Source organism: Diabrotica virgifera, chromosome 6 (assembly GCF_917563875.1).
Source record: "Diabrotica virgifera virgifera chromosome 6, PGI_DIABVI_V3a".
In the NCBI taxonomy this organism is placed as follows: Eukaryota; Metazoa; Arthropoda; class Insecta; order Coleoptera; family Chrysomelidae; genus Diabrotica; species Diabrotica virgifera.
Window position 1 is genome coordinate 180111604 of NC_065448.1, and position 18451 is coordinate 180130054.

The 18451-nt window shown below is 33.4% G+C and overlaps 1 protein-coding gene and 1 long non-coding RNA gene across 2 annotated transcripts in view; one reads left to right on the top strand and one right to left on the bottom strand.

Moving 5' to 3' along the window:
• Positions 1–18451, bottom strand: part of LOC114328180 (sodium-coupled monocarboxylate transporter 1) — a 542514-nt gene that overhangs the window by 343161 nt on the left and 180902 nt on the right. The window lies entirely within an intron of this gene.
• LOC126886571 (uncharacterized) lies at positions 12455–16643 on the top strand. The gene is made up of 3 exons (XR_007698691.1): positions 12455–12715; positions 12774–12968; positions 16462–16643. It is a non-coding gene; the product is annotated as an uncharacterized LOC126886571 (long non-coding RNA).

Consider the following 18451-nt stretch of genomic DNA (forward strand, 5'->3'; position numbering starts at 1 on the left):
GGCTCCAGTTACATTGTTCTCGCAGTAAAATTTAGGCTTAAACGTTTCTATCTTGGTTATTTTGATTCATACAGAAATCAAAAGACAAGTAAAACCTTTGCTAATAAAAAAACTCAATTTTCGTTACCTATCTAGAATTTTTTACGTGTAGCGAGTATTGTTGGAGTTATTATCAAAAGCAAATACTTTACGAAAAGTTGAAAAATTTTGATTTTTTTAAATCATACATATTATATATATTTTTTTAAAATATGCATTCTAAATCGGTAAAAATGTTTAAGGTCATTACTTATGCTAAAGTAAAGAAAGTCTTATAGGGATTACTAAAGATTTTAATTTTTGTGGAAATGGCGTTCGTTTTATTTTTCACTTTTTACTAGAAATTTGAAAGGGTCCTATTATTTTCATGTGCACTTGCTTAATTTGATGATATCAACTTATTTCGGTACTCATTTAATAGATATTTCTGAGTACTTTGACAAATATATATATTCAGTATATTTTATAAAATGCATAGTTTTCCTGTTAATTAGGCTTGAATAATTAGATTTGAGTACTCGCCGAAACAAAAAGATACATTTAATTAGATACCTATAACCTATAAGTCACTGTGAATTAATAATAAATGGTTTTTCAAAGCTTTAATTTTGGTAATGATAACTTTTTTATAAAAACGAAAAATTAAAATTTTTGATCTTTAATAACTCAAAAATATTGATTTATTTTAATAACTTTATATAACAAATTCTGCTTATAATTTGTCCTTCTATCGATTTGTGGAGTTATTTTTAATAAAATAGTTTTCACCCTCGAGAAGGGGTGGTAACCACCCTCAGGGTAAAGGCGCAAGGTGGCACCATGTCACCTTTGTTTGTTGGGGTATCCTCTAACCACTCACCAATTTTCGTGAAGATCGATGAAGGTTCACCGAAATTGAAGGTAATAATCGTTGATTTTTACCTTCAGTGACTGCACTATACAAAAGAAATTGCAATTTAATGACCTAATGGCGCGTATTTTGGTAACTCATAAATTATTAAACGATGTTTAGTCGCCAAATAATTAAATTAATGCATTTTAAGTACAACTATTTCTTAAGCCTGGAAAATGGGGTGGTTTTCTTGCGAAGGGGTTGTAGCTCAATAATCGAAATGCTCATGATTTAAGAGTTTATTCTTAGAATATATAAGCTATTGGAATAATATCCGTGATACGATATACTTTAATTTTTTTCAGCATGTTTCTCTTAAGTAAAATCAATTAAAGGGTTGTTTGGGGGTGAAAGGGATGAGCTCAAAAATCTAAACTATATCATTTCAAGAGCGCATAAAGAGCTCGTAACTCTGCCGCAACATTCGATTCAATATCCCTATTTTTCAGTAGTTGGGGGCTGAGTCAGCCCCCCCCCCCCCCCACTAAAATATTAAATTTCTGCTCAGTGGAACGAGCTCAAAATTTTTAATTTGCGGAATATGAAAGCTCATAAATAGCTCATAAATCAGGTATATTTGTTTTTTAATTTTTGCAAGTGGGGGGGGGGGGGGCAGCTCAACACGGGTTATATTTATTATTGGCTTCAGGTAGTTGAATCTAAAACGTGTAGTCTGGTCGTCAAGAAAGAGAGCCAAAGCAAGTACCCTTCGTGAAGAAGGTTACACATACCTATCAACAAATATCAAGAAAATTTAGTAGTAGCATCACAAAATCTAGCGAACACCTAATCATCCAAAATCAAGTGGTCGGATTGGCAGAAAAGTACACAAATCTCGGTTATGAAATCAGAATTAAGCAAGGATGACCAGACATGTGAATTTCAAAGACGAATTAACACTTGCTTATGGTTCACTCAGAGACATATTTGAGCAACATCCCGATAGCTATGAAATCGAAGAAATTTGACTAATGCGTTCTTCCTATTATGACATACGGAGCAGAAACTGTCATGCTCAAAAAAGAACAGCACTAAAAATGCGAGTGGCACAAAAGCGCATGGAAAGATCAATTCTCGGCGTGACAAAAAGAGACAAAATAAGGAACCAAGACCTGAGGAAAAGACCGTAACAGGATACAATCGGTACCTATAGCGGCTATTCAGTAAAATATTTAAAGGGATTATCTAGAATCTAGAATGTAATATAATATCCAAACAGACATTTGCGCAGTGGCGTGCGGTGACTTTTTTGAAAGGGGAAACGATTCAATAAGGATATAAAAATATTTTCTTAAGGGTTGAGGGTCGAGCCACTTCCCACCTGATAACACTTTGATGCGCAGGGGCTCTCTATCAGCAAAGTACTTAATTATGTGAGACGTCCTGCGTACAAGGACCCACACACTAAATCTGTAACGCGTGAATGCGTGAGGCACTCTATTCCCGCTATTTCTAGTGACTAGTGACCTATCATTGATCTGTATTGCTAGCTCGGGCCTTGAGTCCTCGGGCCGGGCTGCAAATACGTAAACTGCAGACGCACAAGGCATGGGCGAACGATTCGGCTTTTTCAGATTAGTGGGTAGTAGAGTGCGCTACACTCTAATACCCGAAAGTTAAGTTAGGACCGAAGGGTTGGGTCTTCCTCCTTTTCGAATTCGTAAAATTCGATATTTGTACATAAAGATAATTAAAAACGTTGATAATACGAATATATACTGTGTTTTATTTACATTTTTTAAACAGGCTTAAATAATTGTAGACGTATATTGGCATCACGATCAATCGTAGTAAACAGCAGACGTATAAAGACTAAGTACGTCTGCACTCTACTACCCGCTAATCGGAAAAAGCCGAATCGTTCGCCCATGCCTTGTGCGTCTGCAGTTTACGTATTTGCGGCCGGGCTTGGTTTTCTAAAGAAGAATCCTATTTAAAAAAAATTTTATACTCCGAGGCATTTTCCATAACACACAACTTTCACTAAAATGACACTTATTTATACTCGCGGTGTATTCTCCTATCAACTTCTGATAATTGTTGAATGCAGTCTTTTTCAATGGATAATAGGGCTAACTTTCAATGTCTGTCTTCTCTTGTTAAATTTCTTTTAAACTCTTAATTTGAAACTCTTAATGCATCTTAATACTGCAAAACTTCGTTCAACTGATACACTTGTGGCTGGGATAGTTGGTAGTACTAATTCACACAACTTGACCACTTCACACAGTGACTTGTTTAAACCAGTAGTTATAAAGAAATCCCAGATTTCTGGGTATTTCTTTATCATTAATGTCAGTTGTTTCATAAGTGACACTTAACTGAGAATGCAAAGCTGGGATATCAAAAAATTTTCATTATTTAATCGTAATGAAATAAATTCCTCTGTGGGAAATTTTGATGAATTATAATTAGAAATATTAAGATTATATATATAATTCTACAAATTTTAAATCGTTAAAATTTTGAAAGCTAGAATTCATTTGTTGTAGAATATTATCAAAAGGTCTCTTTGTTTCCTATGTTTTCTCTGTCTCTCTGTCTCCGAAATTATCAATCTTCATTATTTTTCTTTCATATTCAAACCCCATGTTCAGTTTTATCCGAAATATTTTTAAAATGCTCTCGTTTTTTTAATTACCGTATTAATAAAGTCATCAATTTGTCTTATACAAAATGCAATACCATTTGATTTCTGTAAGATGTCAAATAAAAGATCAGTATAAGGAAAAATCTCTGCAAAAAATTTAAATCGAAATATTCTTTAAGCGAATGTATGTAATACCTAAGCACTCCTTAGCAGCAGTAACAGTCGGAGCATCTCACTTTCGCGAAGGCGATAGGATAAGCGCTTCCATGGTACCAGAATTAGCGCGACTAGTGGGTGCGGTCATTGAACCCTGACCACTTTTTAAACGGGACAACTGTACGACAAGCGGCGATTTTCAGATGCGCTTCTGTCAGGAGTGGACCAAATAGTTGAATTGTGTGCATATTGAGTTCGTTGGTACGCGATTAATTTTTAATATTTTTCAATGCCTATTGCCTAGGTAATATGTAGATTAGTTGGATTAGGGAAAATTTTTTATTATTAAATATTAATTAATAATATATTTTCTTATATCGACGTATAAATAGGGAAGCGGCTTCCATGGACCGCACGCCTCTGCATTTGCGGCATAATTTCTTGAGAAATAAAATAAATAAACCATATATTTTCTTGATGTTTTACTTCTTCTTTCTCATAATCCTTAGTGCCCTTCAGGGCGTCGGAAAATGAGCGTCTTGATGTTTTACAAAAATTTAATAAAAAAATTAAAATTAAGGTATCATGTAACAACCGGCTTTTCGACACGTTACAACGTTAAGCAACAACGTTAAGCAACATGTTATACACTACGAGACATAGTACTTATTGCACACATTTATATGCAAGCACCTATGCTCATTAAATTGCAAAGATCAATTAATTCTCCATTTACCTTCAAAGAATCAATCCTAGCGTAGATATAAATAGGAAATAGTTGTGCAGTGGGTAATAGGTGGCAATCAACAGATTTTCTGATGACTAACATTGCTAATCATTGTCTCCGACCGATCTATTTGATTTAAATATATTTGCATAAATTACCAATTTGTTAGATATATAGCTTTATTAATTATACAATATTACAATAACTATTAAGAATAATATCATACAACAAAAAAATATTTTTTTCTTAGTTTTGTAGTCTTTATTTAGTATTGGGATTTCTATCAAATCTGTTTTCAAAATATTTATGAAAACAGTCAAAACAGCGTAAGGGGTCGTAGGATACCCGGTCGAAGTGAAGCTTTTTACCAATACTATACGAGTACAACATCCAATTAATATCTTTTAAAACTTAGTTTCGGTGTATAAATAAATTTTGAGTTAAATATTTTTAAAATATTAAAATAAAACAGTAAGTAAGTAAGTAAGGTATGCTTTATTGTCATAAAATTTTACCAATTTGTGGACAAAGCTTATACAAAATAAAAAAATACAATAAAAACAAAAAATAATAAAAAACTACAGACAAAACAAAAACAGAAACAGACACCAAGTAAATGGCGTGAGTTATACTACTTAATATAATTTTACAGTTATTAAGTACACATTAAAAAATTAAAAATTTTGCAAACAATATGTATACAACGTCAGAGAAAAAAGAAGGCGAACAAGGAAAAGGGAAAGGGAAAGTAAATCAAAAGTTCTATGCCGCTGCAAATATGTACAAAAGTACTCGAAAGTAATAATCCTGCAAGTCAATTTGCTGAATTCAAATCGTTTATTTTCCGGTAATATTACCGGTTCAGGACTCCGGTCCTGAACCTGGTAACACAAACAGTGTTTACATTTCAGTCCCAAAAAATCATCTTTTTCATAGTAATGTACATATATCCGAATAAATTTGAAAATAAGCAAAAAGTAATAGTATATAGTGCAGTTACCTTAAGGAATAAAATAGTGAGTTATTATTATTTTATTTATTCAAATTATTACCAAGCATACTGTTTGTAAGGTTAAGTGACGGCCGAAAGGCCAGTAATCAGAACCAGTTTTGGTTCTACAACTGGTTCATAATTACTAATGAGTTTAACAAATGATACCAGATCCAACCTAACAAATTTGTCAACAATCATGACTGACGATCAACAACCTCAAAACAAAACATCGTATTCCGCTGTTCTTAACAATGTTTCAATTCAGTTTCCTTCAAAGCACCAATCAATTTTATTTAATGCGCTGCCTGATACTAAAATAGAAGAGTACTTAATAGCACTTGGTGAAGTTGTTCATCCACGGAATACTTTATTTTCATCAAGACTATCAAATAACAGAATATGTATTTATCTCTCCAGACACGTCAATGTTGAGGCCATCCAGCTCCTCGACAACACGGATCTAGCTAGAAGACTCAAGTGAAAAATAGTGCACGGTGCAAGTGATGGTACAAGTTAAAATTTGTGCAATATATTAACAGAACCTTGGGGGTACTATCGAGTTTGTCCTTAGTCTTAAGTTTTTTAGTAGTAATTTAGGTTAGAAATAAGTTGCTCATTGATCACATTATTTGATCAGATTGTAATGTCCTTAAGCGTCTTATTGGTGTTTAATAAATAAATAAAAAAAATCTCTCCAGAGAATCCTTGATGGAAAAATTTATGTCCGGTCCAGCAGAAATAACAATTAAACGCGAAAATCTAAAAGCACGAAAATTGGTAACTCCGAACGAAAGACTGTTACTATCAAATGTTTGCCCTTCTATTCCACATATTCTAATAGACAATGAGTTAACCAGATTAGGTCTTAAATTAATGTCACCTTTAACCTTCCTAAGAATCGGTAGTCAACTTCCAGAATTTCAACACGTCCTCAGTTTTAGAAGACAAACTTATATTCAACCACTTGTAGATATAGACCTTTCTTCTTCTTTTTTAATTACATATGAACAAACTTCGTATCGCATATTTTTAAGTTTAGATATACCTTCGTGTTTTATCTGTAACAAAACAGATCACATTGCAGCAAATTGTCCAAATAATAATCAACAAAATGATTCCTCTCATATCGAACACCAACCACAACAACCAATACAACAACCGCAAGAATCCTCCCAGTCTAATCCATCACCCTTAGAAATGGAACCAGATCATCCAGTCAGTAATTCTAGTGCCGAACCTTCACTTAACCAACAAAAAGATACTAATTTAATACCACCCGTATTATTTATGGAAACTAATGGTATATCTAAGGATCAGTCAACGACCAATAAGAGAACAATTTCGGAAATTAATACTACTCCATCTCCCACTGAAGAATTAGATAAAGAATTGAAAATACCTACAGATACCAAAAAGAAACAAAAAAAGCAAACTGAAGCTACCTCATCAATTCAAGAAATGATGATGCCAACAAAAACAATATTTCACGATGTCAAATAATTTTAACTTAACATATGAACAAATCGTTGACTTTTTTGAAAATTGTACTAGCTCGGCTGATCCCTTGAGTTTACTACAAACATACACAACAGATATACCCAACTTTATTAGCATGATAACAACAATTAAGCCGTATCTTTGAAACACGCTGAAAGTCCTCCGTCTAAATATTTGAAATTCCGACACAGTAATACTTTCGCTACGCCCTGTATATCGATCTTCCGCATAGGCAGAGTATGGCGTTTTTCAATTCTCACGGGATTTGGATGTTTATTTCGGTTCTTGCGATTCTTTGAAATTTGGTGTACAAAGGTGCCCCAAATTGTTTATATCCTACAAAATTGTAAACGGAATATTTTTCAAAGAGGTTCCACGTTAAGTAGGGACTCAGAGTATTAAAAGGTTTTTATGATATTTACAGTTTTGGTTTGTCGGTTATATGTTCGTCGGTGTATCCAAATAGCTAGAGGAAGGACCCCTGCTATGCTGTTAGGCTGTTGCAGTCTAGAAGATGAAAGATTTTTATGACTTTCTCAGACACAAATTTATTGAGGGTAAAACCATCATGGCGTTCGAGGGATGTCTTGAGAGTTTTTCTGACCATTTGATTGGTAGAGAAATATCTGGTATGATTCCTATTGGTCTAAGTAGGAGGTCACTTTTTTTGGGAGAAGGAAACCAACTTGAGAAGGATCGAGTGAGCGGTCCCAAAGATCAGTTCCGTATAGGCTATCATCATGTTCAGTTGAGTTCCGTAGAAGTCACCATCAAGTGAAGTTGAGTGATGAGTTCCACCAGGGCCATCATCGAGTTGAGTTTAGTTTTGGTTCCTTTAGGGCCATCGTCATGGAGATCAGTTCTCCCAGGGCCATCATCGAGTAAAGTTTAGTTTTGGTTCCTTAGCTCATGTGAGTTGAGTTCCATTGAGTTGTTTCGGAATGTAGTTTTCCAGTTTCCCAGCCGGCTAGGTTAATTCCAGCCCGGCGATGGTGATGGTGTATCGTGAACCCCGGCGATTTTCCCGCTGTTTCTAAGCAAATCGTCGTTATCATTTTATACCAATTTTGGTATCCACTAATTTCATTTAAGCAGTCAGAATAAGAAGTAGGAGAGAAGAGTTTCAATTTTCTCATTGCTATGTTTAACAGTGCAGTTAAAACATGTAGTATGCTCACATATTTTATTTTGGTCAAAGTTAATGAACTTTCAATAATCATGTTCGAGTCTAACTAAATAATTTTATTCGAGTAAAAGTAAATTTGATCCAGTTTAACGAACTTTTAAACTATTTATCTTCAAGTGAAAGCTGAATTTTTCTATAATAATGTTTGTTTATAAACAATGTACTGTTTGCTGTTTGCTGTAATTAACGACAGTGAAGTAAGTGTTTCGCGAGTGCAATAGCGCCTTGGACTTTCCAATCAAGCTACGAGGAAGAAGCCAGGACACTAATTGTTAAGGTATAGTTTTTATATTTGTAAAACTGTTCGTTTCATCTTTGATTAATTGGTAATCTGGTCTCTAATTATAACAGAGAGATCAGAGATTAATTTTTTTTGTTTTTAATAGATAATGTTTGATTTTCAACATATAATTTATTTTCTTCCCTTCTCTCTTGAATCGTAAGAACGATAAAACATTGACTGAGTATATAATTTTGAGTGTAAAGTAAAGGAAGTAAGTTACATTATAACATTTTGAATATTATGTATATCATTTTATTTGACTATGTTTCTTTGTTTTATTTTAATTTATCTTTCTTTGTTTTATTTCTATTTTTTTATATAAAGTTTGGTTTCCCTTAGGTAACCAATGGCGCCCAATATTTTATTTTTTGTATTTTTTTTATCTTTTTATTTCACATCCTTATTTCGATTTTTCTATCTTTTTAATTCTTCTAAGCTAATGAGAGTATATATCATAACATCTATTAAAGAATCCACTCCCTAAAATCTCTAAGACAGTAGCAACCGAGGTACTTAATAACTTATGTAGCACGAATTTTGTCCAATTCTTAATTAGTCATGTTTCATAAAACAACAGGGGCTATCTTTCGTCCTATATAAAAATAGCACCCTAGAACGTGGGGCCGCTGCATCTTATAGAAAAAAGCATGAAAACCAAATGCACTAAATTATTAAACAAAATCAACAAAATTCTAGACGAGCCGATATTCAAGAAAGTGATGGTACCACAAATTCAACTCAAGAAATAAACTAAAATATTTGATCCGATTCTTCAATGGAATGTTAACGGTTTCTAACCCCCTTTAGAAAGATATCTCTCTCTCTCCTTAATATTTAATTCCCAAAAATTTTTTGATCAGACAAACACAGTCACTTCTCCTCCCTGGACCTTTCGTCCTACAATATGTGATCTAACTCTTTTTGAATACAATAAGCTTGATACCACCCATGCAACAATTATTTAATTAAAACAAAGTAAGTTATCAGTCGAAGTAGCACAGAAAACGACAATAAATATCGTTTCCATACCACCAGATTGACAACAGGTGGAATACTTTCTTTGGTTACACTTCCTGAAATTTTCAAACATTTATAAATCATACAGGATGCCGAGGAAATTAAGATGAGAGAATTTTAAATAATTCAAAACTCATCTGCTCAGCGTGGTAAAAGCTCCAACAAGAAAGATTCCTTAATACTCAAACAAAAGAGTAAATGAATTAAAAATGTATAAACATTCTCAATTCCTGTTACAAAGAAAACCAAATAGCCGTTTCAATTAAAAATAAATCAATAAAACATGACATAATATTTACAAAAGCAGACAAAGGTAACACTACTATTGCTATCGATAAAAGTGACTATAATAACAAAACAATAGAATTTTTAAATAACGAAAATAGTATAACACTAAACAAAGACCCCACAGAAAAATACCGAAAACAAATTAAACTAGCCATTGAAAATTCAAAATCAATACTAAATCCAACAGAACAAAAATACCTTAATATTATGAACCCACGACCCCCTAAATTATACTCTTTTAATAAACTACACAAACCTGACCACCCAATAAGACCTGTAGTTTCTCTTTATACAGCTCCGTCATATAAACTTTCAAAAAAACTGTCAGATATTATTAGAGAATACACTAAATTTTCACCTAAATTCACCGTAAAAAATACACTAGAACTAGTTAATAAAATACAACATTTTCAATTGCCCAACAACTCCAGACTAATTTCATTTGACGTAAAAAATCTTTTTCCTAGTGTTCCTCCTACAGAAACTTTTGTTTTAGTTAAAAACCTTTTAGAACATAATAGTACAAATCCGATCATTGCATCTGAAATTTTACACCTTCTTGAAATTTGCATAAATCAAGATTATTTTGAATTCAATAATCAAATTTACACAAACAACAGTGCAGGACTTATTATGGGTAATCCTCTAAGCCCATTACTATCAGATATATTTATGAACCAACTTGAAACAACAATTTCTAAACACCCCTTATTTAAACAGTTCTTATATTGGTGGAGATACGTGGATGACATACTAGTCTGCTTTACAGGAACTAACAGACAACTTGACCAATTTCTATCATACATTAATTCACTTCATAGTAATATTGAGTTCACAATAGAAACAGAACAGAATAATTCCATAAACTTTCTAGATGTAACGATTACCAGACTACACAACAAACATGAGTTCTCCGTGTATCATAAACCTACCCATACTGACACAACTATACACAATTCATCATCCCATCCTACACAACACAAATTAGCAGCCTACCATAGCATGATACATAGACTGACAGAAATTCCTATGACAAAAAATAACTTCGAGACAGAACTAAATATCATTAGACAAATAGCAGTAAACAATGGCTATAACGAACAAACAGTTAACAACATTTTAAACCAAAAACTCCATAAGAAAGCCTTGAAATTAGTGTATCCACCACCACAGAAAGAACCCAGTACCTCCTGCTCTCTCACATATACTGGCAAAATAACAACAAAAATAGCCAGATACATAAAAAAGAAAGGAATAACACCAGCTTTCAGAACTAACAACAACTTAAGCAAACATATTAAAAGCAATAAAAGCCGAAAGAGAAAGCAACTACAGAGTGGTGTGTACAAACTAACTTGTGGTGACTGTCCGAAAACTTACATCGGTCAAACTGGCAGAAATTTGACAAACGGATAGCAGACCACAAGAGGGCTTTCAACAATAGAAAAACAGACACTTCTACATACGCACTTCACCTTCTAGATCATAATCATTCTTTCAATGAAGAGTTTCAAATTCTACATATTCAAAATAAAGGCCTTAAGCTATCACTTTTAGAATCAATGGAAATTAATAAATTGAAAAATACAGATATAATTCTGAATGACCAACTCGAGACAAACAGCTCCCCACTCCTCAACCTCTTCAGTTAAAGACTTAAAAAGGCAAACACATTGTAAAATATATCACTTGAGAAAGGCACTTTGCCGAAACAGCTGTAGTAATAACATAGTTGTAATAAATTTTGTGGAAGTATAGAAAAACAAACGTTTTTCAGTGTTTTATTGTGAGATTCTCAATTTCTTCGCAACACGAAAATGCAGCAGCTGCATAATACTATGGTCAAATCTGAGAGTGCAGGAAGAGTCTATACCGGTTTCGAAGGTTGTTCCTCCCTCATCAGTAGTCCCATATCCTCTTCTCTCAGATTCTTCCACGTACCACACTCTGGGCCTTTCCGAATTGCAAAGAAAGAAATGTCACGTAGAAGATGGTACGTGGAAGAATCTGAGAGAAGAGGATATGGGACTACTGATGAGGGGGAAACAACCCCAGAAACCGGTATAGACTCTTCTTGCACTCTTATATTTCATCATAGTATTATGCAGCTGCTGCATTTTCGTGTTGCAAAGAAATTGAGAATGTTTATACATTTTTGCTACATACTTGCTTGATCATTGTCATATTTATACAGATTCATCCAAAACTATTGATGGTGTGGGATCAGCAGTTATAGATTCGAACACTATATTATAATTTAAATTATCTTCCACTTGCAGTATTTACTCTGGAGAACTATATTCAATTATGCAAGCCCTCATTCATATTCGTACTCAAAAATTTCCAAAATCTGTCATAATTACCGACTCTTTCAGGGCATTACATACGATAGAACAGTTATATACAAGTAATCCTATGGGCATTTTAATAAAAGAACAATTACATTTCCTAAAGAACACGAGGCAGCAAGAAGACTTTATATGGGTTCCATCACACATTAGACTTCAAGGAAACGAAAAAGCAGTTTTTCATACCAAAGAAACAATACACAGACAAGAATCTACAGGTCGAGCAAGTTTCGTAAATTTCACGATTGCGAGCCACGCTTCACGCAACCGTGTTTGCGTACTTGTGTTTCGAGTTGCGTGGTCGTGCGGAGTTATATTTACCAAATTTAAATATTTATCACAATTAAATCAATATGTCAATATGGCTACTGGGTGTAAAAGATAAATCTTATTCTATCTGTTCTTAATGAGTTTTAGATAATTTTAGTTGTATTTCTTTGTAATTTTGTGTTGTACAAAGATTAATTTAACATTTTCTCTGGAAGTATTAATTTAGAAAGATAATATGCTTTATTGGTGTTGTGTTTTGAAGTGTGAAATGCAAAGTAATTGTGATAAAGTCAAGATAAAGTTCACTTTTAAACTGAACTAAATAAGGTATCTGAGAGACAACAATGGTTAAATGCAATACAATGTACAGGTTTTACTAGCGAAATGAAAATTTTCCTGTCCTGTCTGCTGTAATCATTTTATATCTGGTAAGTTACAATTACAACAGTAAAGATTTTTGAAGATGTTAACATTTTAATCTTATAGGAAAACCAGCCGACTTAATCGATAATAACAATCTCCAGATTGGGTTCCTTCAATAAATATGGTCTATAAACACAATGAAATAAGTTCCCCAAAATCTAAAATGGAGTGGTATCAAAGGAGAATTAAAGGGAAAAATATTCATATTGAAATTATTTATAAGGCACTGGACTGTCTTAAATTCTACAATAATACTAGGTGGGTAAATGATTTTAGACATTTTTCATTAAGAGTAGATTAAGATTAAGTAGATTTTCATTCAGTAGATTTAAGACTTGTTTACACGGGTAGAGTAATGATGCAAGTACTTGATAGAGTAGAGTAACTCTACCTGTAAAAATGCTCAGCACAGTAGAATAGCTGGTAGAGTGTATAGTTGGAGTTAAAGTAGAGTGACTAGCAACCTATGGCAAAGTAACTACTCTATGACCACCGCTACTGCCAAAATGTCTACTCGGCTGCACACTCTACCCATGGAACACGCTCAATTATGGCAGAATAGAGTAGGTAGGAGAGTACATGGAGGCGCTGTCATTCTGGCTGGAATTGTGTTTTGTGTAAATAGTGAAAATGAAGTTCACCGAAGATGAAACTTTAAAACTTGTAGAGCTATAATACGGCGAATACCAGTGTTTATGGAATTTAGGTAGTGTATACTACAGAAATAAAAGTTTGCAGCAAGCTGCGGAGGATGAAATCGTCGAAAGAATGGCAAAAGGGGCTTTGGAGTAAACGAGCTTAAGCAAAAAATTAAGAATTTAAGGTGCACTTATAATCAAGAGTGTTTAAAAATACAAAAATCGGTTTCACTATACTAGCATCAGTACTATACTTGTACTCTCCTCATGTGAATGGTATCAAGCCATTTTTGGTAGAGTACTACCACTACTCTACTCTCCTCAAAACTCTACCCATGTAAACAAGTCTTTAGAAACAGTGGAAAATGAGGTAGCTAGTAGAGTAGTAGTAGAGTAAAATATACTGGTTTAGCAAATTACAATGTTTTAAGGTAATACAGTAGCGATAAACAGGTAGCCAAAACGTGTTCCAAGATTGTCACTGTAATTTTGAATATTTTTTCGAGGCATTTGGCACACGTATTCGTAAAATAATAAAGAATGGCGGTACAGAGCCCAATTTGAAAAATATATTAATATGTGGAAATTACTCTGTAATTATACAATATTTAAAAAACGAGCCTGTACCGCCATTAAGAAGAACAAAAAAATACACTTTCTTCAAATAAACTTTGGTGCTACTTCGGTATGCAGTCTACGGCAGAGTTTCTAGTTTGGTATGCGGTCTACCGTCTGATATGCGATCTACGGCAGTTTAGCTGATTCGGCATGCGATCTACGTACAAAAACAAATTAGAGAAACTATTACAAACTTTTTATTTATTATTTATATATTATTTTATTTATTACAAACTATTACAAACAAATTTATTATATTACTTAATAGTTAAATAATCTTTGAAAAACTTATTTGTAGGGTCAACTGACAATACATAAACATTTTAAATGGTTTATACATATACATCTCTAACATCGTGCAGAAAAGCGATAAACTTATCTTCTACATTCCTTCGTAGAAACTTCCACGCAACATAATCCAAATGGGACTGCAAAGTACTGACAGGAACACCTCTCATTTTTTTCAAAATCGTAATTTTACCCTCCAACCAGGATCTTTCTATCCCTTGCGTATGTGCTCCTGTTTGTGGGTCGACATAATTTTCCTGGTGGTTAACGGTTGAGTGCACGTAGCCTAATTGGCGCAAATTGCCATATGCTGGCCATTCGTCCGAGTGAATTACTGACCCAGCTTCAACTTCCCTTTGTATGATGGGAACTAGGGTCGCTCTGTCTCTTCGCTCAACATAAAAATATCGGACCTCCTCTTTACTCTTTAATCCGAAGACCCACGGACCGTCAATTCGGCGTCCATGATTCCGATTATTTTCCGCTTCAGCATCGCTGTCTTCTGATTCTGCTGGATGGTCTCCATTTAATATTCGTCCTCTGTTGTATTTCCTTCTGCCCGCAAATCTGGCTTCGTCAATTTGGATTGGGTCTTCTTCCGTACCTCGAAGCTGTCCACGGCGATTCACTGACATCACAGAGGAACAGACTTCTCGACACATGCTGTACCAGTCCCCTATAGCTTCACTTCCTTTCCCCGTTAATTTCATTACTGTGTCAAAATCGAGTTCCAAAATGAACATGAACATCAATTCCAAAATTTGACATAAAGTTAACTTGCAGTTAATTTTTCCATTTAAGTCGGTGAAATGGAAAAAACGGTTGCCATGCCTAACTGATCTTGTGGTCTGGCATCCTCTCCTTGGACAGCGAAGAACTGGTCTATATTCACCACCCCGATCTCGTTTCCGCTTTTCTTCCATTTCTGCCCCACATCGGTGGCACAGCTCAGCGTCTTCAACATTTTGTAATAAACTGTTCGCTCGTAGAAATGCTACTGCCTCTGCTTCGCTCGAAATGACAGTTTGATAAAACTCTTTTAGCAACATTTTGTTTGCAACTAAATCAATCTTCATTTTGGGGCTCATTTTATACCAAAATAGGTCATTAAAGGTTTTAGTATAAGCACTACGTAATTGACCAATAATGAGTTCGTCATAATTTCCCTAATTTGTTTTTGCATTCCTAATTGAGCAGTAATGAGTTTATTTCAAAGATTATTTACTTTTTAAGTAATATAATGAAATAGTAATGAGTTTGTCATAATTTCCCTAATTTATTTTTGCATTCCTAATTAAGTAGTAATGACTTTATTTCAAAGATTATTTAACTTTTAAGTAATATAATAAAATAGTAATGTTTGTAATAGTTTCTCTAATTTGTTTTTGTACGTAGACTGCATGCCGAATCAGCTAAATTGCTGTAGACCACATATTAGACGGTAGACCGCATACCGAAGTGGCACCTAAACTTTTTTATCCGATGCCTAGATTTTGTGTAATTTTGGAACTACTAATGAAATAAAAAATTTTAGTAGTTTCAAAATAACACAAAATCAGATAAAAAAGTTGTATTTGAAAAAAGTGTATTTTTTTGTTCTTCTTAATGGCGGTACAAGCTCGTTTTTTTATATTGTATTTAATTACAGAGTAATTTCCACATATTAATATATTTTTCAAATTGGGCTCTGTACCGCCATTCTTTATTATATTACAAATATGTGTGCCAAATATCTTGAAAAAATATTCAAAATTACAGCCGCAATCTTGGAACACATTTTCGCTACCTGTTGATCGATACTGTTTCCTCTTAAGATAGTTTTAATAGTTATTTATGATATAAGTATTAAAAGTACAATTTTAAGACGCGCATGTGAAAGTTAACTTGAAAAAATAATTTTATTAATGTTTTGACTTCCACATCAGATGTCATTGTCAAAATACAAAATATTCATTATTATTAGGTTTGTTCTAGCAAACAGTCAAACTAGTCAAAAACCATCAGCAAACAGTTGGTCAGTAAAAGAACATAATACAGTCACCAGTGCGATTCCCTCTACTTGCGCTGGTCCACTATTCGCTGATGGTTTCAAACTGATGCTAGAACAAACCTATTATTATTATGCATATCATTATATGTAAATAATATTTCTTCTGATTGTTAATTGTAAAGGATAGAAAAATTACCATTTATTTTATTTTTTTTAGAATCAGCTGAGAGAAGTGGTCTACAAAAAACCAGGAAGGAAACGGAATATGTGGCTACGAAAGGCAAAAGAAAGGTTTACAAAGCAAATATGACACATTTTTTTGAAATATTTAGGAATATCAGTAAATTGCATTAAAAAAATGTATGAAAAGATTTTGTTCAATAAAAATGTTTATATTTATCAAGGATGTATTATTTGGTATGGCCACATATCCTCAGTGATGTAATAATACATCCTATCTGTTTTTTCATGAGTTTTGTAAGAGAGACTAAAAACTTGTCTTAGGGTCACCTCCTGTTTTCATATGATATTTTTTGACTTGTTTTGTAGTAAATTAAACTATCTATGAACTACAAAACAAGTCAAAACTTACATATGAACACAGGAGGTGACCTTAAAACATGTTTTTCCATCTCTCATACAAAACTCATGAAAAAACAGATAGGAGGTATTGTCACATCAGCAAGGATGTACAGTGATGAGTGCCCTAATAACCGGCAAAATATGGGCAACATATTTAGTTGTGAGATAAAAAGAAATGAAACTAGTCGAGCTGGGAAATTTAGCGAAATTAACCTTTAAATTTACGTTATATTGATCCCACCTTTACACATATCGGAGGAGTATGTCAACTAAAACTGTCACTGTGACAGTGGTAGTTTCCAAACTCGTCTGATACGTCTGAAGGTGGTACACAATCAATACAATCTAAATGTATAAGTTAATATCGCTAAATTTCCCAGCTCGACTAGTTTCATGTCTTTTTATCTCACTACTTAATACATCTTTTGTGCTATTTTGCCGGTTATTAGAGCGCTCATCACTGTATTTCTGGTATATCCAGGGAATGTCTACAAAATATATTTTGAATGTCCAGAGAACATTCGTGGACATTCATGGAATGTTCCAATAAGACATTCAGGTAATGTTTAAAATGCTGACACAGGATTTTCCTGGGATGTTCAGGGAACATGTTTTCGGGGATATTCCAGGAATTTTTTAATGTCTGTGTACCTTCTATGGACCTATATGGAATATTTTGGTGTTATTACCGCCGCACTCCACTTGCGATTTGTAATCAGGAAGATTGAACACATTGTTTCAAATACAAGTCAATCCATTTGTGACTAAATAATCATGGATTGACTTCTATTTGAAAGAAGGTGTTCAATCTTCACAACTACAAATCGCAAGTGGAGTCCGGCGCTTAGGGCTACTTCCTCTTCGGTATTATGTATTATACTACAGAAATCAGGAACTTTCCTTCTAAATATATGTATGCATCTTGGCCATCAAACATATTCTTCCAAACATTTTTTAAGGGGTTACATAGGTCTTGTGGGTAAAAAAAGTGACTTTTTAAAAAAATTATATCTCGAAAACTAAAATTTATTTTTATTTATAATTGGAACATGTAAAAGTATAGTACTTAAGGTAGTCTCAAAAAAAGTTTAAGCCAAAAATATTCATTTTTGTAGAGTTTAAGTTTTTTTGCGTTGGCAGCATAACTAAGTCCAGTCTCATCTGAAATCAAAAAGTTTCTTGTAGTTTATACCTCTGGCTAGAATATGAACGAAGGAATTTAAAAAAAATGAAATTTGAAGATTTTACATAAGTTTAAACACATTTTTGACCCCAATTTTTCTCATTTTTAAAGTAGTTTTTTTTATAAAACAAAAATGACCTCATCTAATAAAAAATCCTTTGTTCATTCACTAGCCAGAGGTATAAACTACAAGAAACTTTGATTTCAGATGAGACTGGACTTGTTATGCTGCTCACCGCAAAAAAGGGCTGTTGTCGAAAAATTGCAGTCAACTCTACAAAAATGAATATTTTTGGCTGAAATTTTTTTGAGAGTACTATACTTTTACAGGTTTCAATTATAAATAAAAATAATTTTTAGTTTCCAACATATAATTTTTTTAAAAAGTCACTTTTTTTACCTGCAAGACAACAACTTAACAAATTGTTGATTTCAAATTGTA